Raw genomic sequence first — 7,771 nt, forward strand, 5'->3', positions numbered from 1 at the left:
AAATACAAGCTGAAAGAGTTTTTAATCAACAGCTATTAATTCCTTCCTTAGTCTTCGTTCCTACTCCTGTGTTACATCTAACTGAACGTCTTGCTCCGCTATATTTGTGTTATTTAATTATTTTGGGAGGAAACCTAACCTCGTATAAGCCTTCTGGTTTCTTTTAGGTTTCCTCGCCATATTTCTTATCTTAACTTTAATTATTAAATGTAAATTTATTGTAAAATGGCAAAATGTAATAAAAATGTAATAAATATAAAGTCCCATTTACGATGGCTGTTGCTACCCTGTTTTCTCCCGTTGCTATGTTGTGGGTCACGTGACCTCAACACATCAAAGAGGTAGCTTATCTCGTCACTGTTGAATTGCCTCTATGTTGTTAGTCTTAGAGGCTGTTATTGTCAGTAGAAAGAGCTCAAATTGTGTCTATATTGAAGTAAAAGTATCTACCACTCGATAGGAGCAATAATCAGATCTGATTTCAGCTGGTTATGGCCGCTTCTTGCGTTTAAAATAACCAACTTTCAAACAAAAAACGATTTCCAGAGCCCTGGGTTTGAGCCAAATATCTATATACATGGGTGCAGAGGGTAGGGGACATACATCTCTTCTGTTTTGACTTTGGAGACCCCGGTAGAAACCAGATAGTGAGCGAGTAATGCCGCGAAATTTGTAATTTTACAAAAATATGCGTGTATTTACGTTAATATCTGTTCGAGAATAAGGTTACATGATTTTTCTTAAAGTCAAAGTTTTAATTTAAAGCCTTAATTGTTCAAACGTAAGCATAGATGTCATTGGAAAATTACAACAGAATGAAGAGAAACCGTCACTTGTGGTCTTAAAATTCTATATGGCGGCAGTGGGGAAGAAGGATAGTTTGTGTACGAAAGAGAAAATTTCGTGAAGAGGAGCGTCGTGTTGAAGAGGAATTTGCTGCGAGAGAGCTTTCCTTGAATGAACGCCAAAATGACCTTTCAAAGTTCGAAGAAGATATTCGTAACAAGTTGAGAGAGAAAGGTAAGCATATTAAAATGAACTGATTTCAAATGTTGGGCTTATTAAATGGATGTCACACAGTCTTAATGCCCTCATTTCAAATGTGTTTATGTCTGACCACTTTCAAAGTAGAATTTCTCCAAATATTATCATCCTCACGTTTATTAGGTTGGTAATAGGTTGTCCGGTACTACTACAAGACAATTTCTTATATTAAAAAGAAATATTCTTATCTGGGGATCTTACAATAATTCAGAAACTTCTACTCGATTGAAGAAATTCTAGTCAAAGAGTGGACTTTACAGCGCATGAACTACAGCCACTTGGTGTAAAATCATGAGGGGTTTATGGTAGAGTATAGGATGTGTTAGTACAAGCCAGTCACTGAGGGTGGTGGTGATATATACATCCAATAGGTTTGTTTATAATGCAGATGGTTATGAAATATACTTTTGCAAAAATGCTTGTAAGGACTAATGTTTTAGAATTAAAAGTCTTAGTACAATCATATTTGCAATATTACTATGTAACATTCTTCCTGCTGTATTCCTTAGATGATAAAATCACCAAACTTCAAACTGCGTTGAAGAGGTCAGAGGAAACAGTGAAAGAGGCTCAAGATAAATTATCGACCTTGACAAAACAGCTGGAAGAGCTAAAATGTATGGTTTCGGTATAACCGAATTAATTGGTATGTACAAGAGAGGAAATCATCTCAAGAAAATCTTCTCCAATGCTATGAATGCACATGAAACATCGCCTACAGCTGTGAAACAAGCGGTGGCAGCAAAGTACCAAAATCACCCGTCACGCAGGAAATACACTCTTTTGTGTAGAACTCATTCTTCTTTCTTTGACCCAGAGTCAGAAACATGGCTACCCAGGAACATTTCTTGCGGAGGCATTGACTTTAGACTGCCAAAATTAGAATGCAATTCGGCGCTAGAGAAATTTGTGAACATGTTGAACATTGGACATGTCACACAGCTTCCTGGTGGTGCTGGAATTTCACGAACTATTACTGGACTAGTCTTTTTAATAAGGCTTGTTTGGTACAATGACCTTGAGAATCATTTTGCCATACAATTTTCAGATGATGGGGCCCCAGAGACAGGCCAACTGTCGATGTCTATTGGAAGCTTAATCTCATGGAACTTCGGAGACAGAGTTCGAAGCTCCGCCTATCAATATTTGCTACACTGTGTCAATTTAAGAGAAAACCATAAAGTGTTGGAAGATCTGTGGAGACAACACACTGACGAGATGGCAGTGTTGGAGGGTAATGTGTTAATAATTGCTGGAAGAGACAGCACTGTAGAGTTCCAGCCACCTGCAGACATGTGCTGGCAGAGTTGGGCAAATAACAAGACGACCCAAGCTGCAACGTACCCCTCTCCTTATGCTAATGTGCATAAAGGTGAAAGATGTGACTACAGCTATATACCTGGTATTTGTGTTAAATTCATACTTTCTAAAGCAAAGTTGGTAATTAAAGGAAAAAACGTTAACGTCATACTCAGACATGGCAAAAATGCACTGTTGAAGTAAACTGTTTAATTAATAGAGTTTATTACTCCCATAATGGCGAAAATTGTTCTCCTTCAAATTTATGTGATTTGAATGACAATAACGTGCCCCCAAAACAGAAGACACTTAATAATTTCTAATGTTTGCGCATTAAACAATATTCAGCTCTTCAGTATGTGTTTGTCTACTAGAAAGGTGCATTCCTCTGATTGTTTCCCTTAACCATGATCATTTCCTCAGGTGACATTTGCACGATGGGTGGCTCTATTGGGTTTGAAACAACTGATACCTGGAAGCCATACAGAAATGCAGACAGAGAAAACCATGCAAAAAGTGTTCAAAAGTTTGAATCTACTTTGAAGAATTCCTTGTCTGATGTTGCTAAACATGTGAAGGAAGCCCCAGTACATGGCAGACAAAGGCATGCGACAGCTTGGGCCTTCCCGGATTGGAGTATTTGCAGACAGGCAAAGATCAGAGCCCCTTCATTGCGAGATAAATGCATGGCAACAGTTTCTTAACATTGTATACCAAGAGAGTGTACAAAGAAACCTTTTTGACCAGTTTGTCCAAGTTTTAGCTGCCCCAGTAACTGCTCCTGTCTCTGAACCAGTATTGGAAGATCAACAAGAAACACCAGTTGCTGGTTGTGGTTTGCTGTTTCTTGTACCTTCTATCAAGGAACACGACAAGGACGGAAGAAAAAGTTCAATAAGATCTCCACGCGGTTAATAGGAGATCAAGCCATTGCAATTGCCCGGTATGGGTACCGATTAGTTGATTGCCTAGAATTCCCTGAGGAATCACCTGCTGAGAGGGTAAAGCGACTAGCACTAAGTCAACTTGTGCTGCACCTAAGAAATGCTTGTTCTTTGTTCAACAAGGTATCTGCAACAAGAGCAGAGTTATTGGAACCCGAGGAGAATTGCAAACTGTATTTCAATCTCCTTTGTTTATTGTGAATGTAACATCTTGCACAGTTGGTTATGCCCTACCATATCATGCATTAAAGCTCTATGATATGTATCACGTCGGCTATGGTAAAATTTCTCAGCAGGGAAAAGAGGCCAAGCATTCAGCAGTGAAGAATGACTTGAAACTCGGCAACAGATCCAACAGAACAGACAAGTCAGGTAAATGGCGGCAAGTGATGAGGGCAAATTATGTACGAAATGTGTATCTCCCTGAACATCAACCATTACCACAGACATGCAAGTCCCACACGACATATTCTCCGTTCCCTGATGCAATGCCATGTCGACCCTATTCCACAATCCACCATCGGCAGCAGGAAAAGAAAAAGGAACTTTATTTAAGTGTCTTGTCTTCTAGCGCTGGGGCACTAATTGGGGACACTGTAAACTGAAATCAACTGATTAGCGCAAATCAAATTAAATGTTGGTTTATGTATAAAATTTACGCATTTCTACTATCCCCTGAAATCTACCACAGATACGCGCAGGAAACGCTAGGCGCAAACACAATACTTGGTAGAGCAGTGACAGGAAAGACCCTATTGCGCAACTTTTCCCATTTTCGACACAAAAAAGAAAAAACGGAAAAATGCTTCATTCTCTTTCAACGACGTTTGCATAGAAACCACAGAGCCGCTTTCAAGAGCAACTATTGTACACAGCAGAAACTTCAAGTGATCCTCTTCGCATCACTATTCGTCGAGGTCGCCCAGCGAATCCTTTCGTGTCAACAGTTAATCAATATTACAGGAAAAAAAGTAAGGAAAGGTGCAGGATATTGGAAGGACTTGAAGACTGGTGCTGATAAACACACACGGAATCACCTGGATGAAAGACTCTGCATAAACCACAAGAACACGATTCCCTTTGGATCCAGTCCCTCCAACACTGGAAACAAACATTTTTAAATAAACATTATCATGCATTCCTTATTATATAATTGCATACAGGCAGAAATCCCGATGCCAAAAAAGTTCTCAACAGTTGTCTCAACTACACACTCGGTGCAGAGAGGGTGCAGCATTTGAAGGACAGGGTTAACTGTTAAGTCCTAATTTAGGACATGATTGCATAGCCTTGACAATACTTGTCAATACCACACGCAGTGAAATTGATCCATGTTCGGGATTTCAGGAGACAGACAAGTGAAGCTATATGAACGCCGTTTTAGCAATAGCCTAGAGAAGCCTGAGACATTCAAGATACCGGTGCGAACGATTTATGAAGCCACTGACGTTGGGAGCTGGTCACTTGTGGGTTCTAATCTTCCCTTGATGAATGAATCAACTATGAAATGATATATGAAATGAATCATATATTGAACTGCGGATATGCCATCAGGCTCCGCGGCTCAAGATATGATTCACTTCATATATCATTTCACCGTGAGACAGTGTAAGCTATTCCCAGTTTTCTATTATTCTATGACTCTTCCAAGATCGTACTTTTCTTTGGAACTGCTACCATCTTTGGTTGTAATGACATGCGCAATCTACTATGAAGTGTTGGGCAAATTTACCAATGTGGGTTGATTTGGAGAGAGTCCATCCCCCTCCCTACCCCCTCGGTAAATTTTGCGCATTTCCAGAATTCCCTCGCCACTAATGGCAGCAATTCGACAGAAGCGTAAGAGCTCGACAGAATCACAGAAAAAATAGAGGACTGAACAGTCTTGAGACAGTGTGATAACGTCAAAAAATGGCAGTATTGGAAATGGGCCCACACAAGGACAGAGAAAAACTCTGACCAGGGTGGGAATTGAACCCTGGTCAGAGTTTTTCTCTGTCCTTGTGTGGGCCCATTTCTATCAGTACGGCTAACGCTCACATGGTTTATATGGGATAGAATTCTAGCACTTCACATTACACTCTATTCAGTTAACTCTCTTTAGAAGCTCTGATAAGGTTACATGATGCCTGGAGGACCTATGTCTAGAACAGAAAGGAGAGCGAAAGAGAACGACAACGACAAAACAGAATACCAGTAATAGCTCATACTTAGTGGAAGAAGCTACTCCACAAATTATTTCCTTGGGCACTTAACCGTTTGTTATTTTTACGGATGTGTTATTTAAAGTGGATGCGTATTTCTAAAAAGTGGATTAATCGAGGGTCTTCCTTTGTTCAGGAATGACATCGAATTTTATTGTCAACTGGAATTAAATAACAATTATCTGTAGTCTTTTGGACATAAAGAAAAAGTGGATTTGTTTTTGTTTGTTTAGCTCTAAAATGCGAGCGAACAAGTCCTTTTTTAATCCGTTTGCCTAACTGGTTTTCGTTGTGCCTCGACTGTGACAAGAAAATTTTGCCCTTATGTTATAAACACGTAATCGCAATGATCCGTAAAATTAGGGGGAAATCTCATTAGCTTGTGTTTTCACAAACAAGAAAATTCCGGATTTAGCGCCAACACGCGTACGGTTCCGGATTCATAGCGGATTTTAAAAAAATCCACTTTGAAAAGCGTATTCAAAAAGTTGTAGATTCGCTAGCAAATTCGCCGGATACGTGAAGACAGAAGGCGTATCCGGAAAGAAATAGTGGCGGATTCAAAAATATTTGGATACGTGTCGACGGGGCCTTAATTAAGGCCCGGCCAAACGGGCTCGAGTGTTGGAGGATCCAACATGTTGGGTGAACCAACATTTTATCGTTTTGCCACCGTGTTTGATGACCACTCAACATGTTGGATGATGTTGGAACATGTTTGATGCAGTATCAAACATTTAATCCCACATCGTGCAGCATTTCTTTTGTTCTCATGTTGTATGCGTGAAATTTTGTTCGTTTGGCCAGTCTCAACAACATGTTGCATGCGCGCACGCGCCTTGTGACTGCAAATTCATTCGTTACCATAGACACCGTTTGCTTGCGTCAGTGTAGTTTGAAAATGTCAGCGAGCGAGGAAGCAGCGCAGAATATGGATCAAACTTCTGGCAAGAAAACACCAAAACAAAAACGCAAGACGTTGGAGCGACGAGGAAACTGACCGCTTGATCGACCTATTGGAATTGAATAGATTCTTATGGGATGTTTTTTGTGCCGACTACCACCTGAAAGACAAGAGAGAAAGAGCATATTGGCTTCGATCGAAGAGGAACTCGATATATCCATGGCGTGTCTTCGTCTGCTAGTTCTCGAACAATGTTGGTAAAATAACCACTCTCTTGTCGTCTTCGGATCCATTCTCTTGTTTTACCTCGTTTACTTGCTCTATCTTCGGTTTCTTGAAGCTCTAGCACTAATAACACTGATAAACAACGCTTAAATTTCTCTTTACTCTCCGCCATTTTGCAAACATCCGTAGATGTTACAACGTGGTGTACGCTGGGAGATATCCTTACCGACAACCCAATGCGTCTCATCAGTTTGATCAAACATGTTGAATGGTGTTTGGTATCGTTTGGCCACCCCTTAATTTTCAACATGTTGGACTGTCAAACATGCAACCAGCGTGTTGGATCTTCAAACATTTATCGTTCGTTCGGGGCCTTTATATTCTTACCAGATGTTAAAGATAATCATTGTACTTGGACCAAAAAAGCATGCGGAAATCTCCGCCCTTGTTCACGAAGGGGTCTATGGTTCGTTTCTGGCGGCCATCTTTGGCATTCCCGCTGCTGTTATTTCGCTAATTTTTTTGATTTAGCCAAGCCTAAAAGCGGAGCTCCCAGATTAGTTATTCTTGTTGCCCGTAGATTATAAAAGGTTTCGAATTTTCCGCGTTTTGATGTTTCCGGCTGCTACTTTAATGATTAAATCATTTTGTTTGCTTTCTTCTATAGAAAAAGTCATTGCCTAACTAGGGAATTCCACGGTAAAGTTTACACAAAAAAAACCGCATATCGCATGAATCACGAAGCGATGAGTGTGATATCGGTTTTTCTAGTGAAATTTATATTGGAATTCACCAGTTTGGCAATGAATTTTTCGATAGAAGAAAGCAAAGAAAAATAGCGAAATAACAGCAGCGGGAAGGCTAAAGACGGCCGCCAGAAACGGACCATAGACCCCTTTTTGAACAAGGGCGGAGATTTCCACATGCTTTTTTGGTCCAAGTACAATGATTATCTGTAGCATCTGGTAAGACTATAAGGCCCCGTCCACACGTATCCGGATGCTTTTGAATCCGCAACTTTTTCTTTCCGGATACGCCTTTCGTCCACACGTATCTGGCGAATTCGATGGCGAATCCGGAACCGTATACGTGTGAGCGCTAAATCTGGAATTTTTTTTCCTTTAGTAATCGGATGGGAAGATTTTTTAATC

Source organism: Montipora foliosa, chromosome 8 (genome assembly GCF_036669935.1).
Source record: "Montipora foliosa isolate CH-2021 chromosome 8, ASM3666993v2, whole genome shotgun sequence".
NCBI lineage: Eukaryota > Metazoa > Cnidaria > Anthozoa > Scleractinia > Acroporidae > Montipora > Montipora foliosa.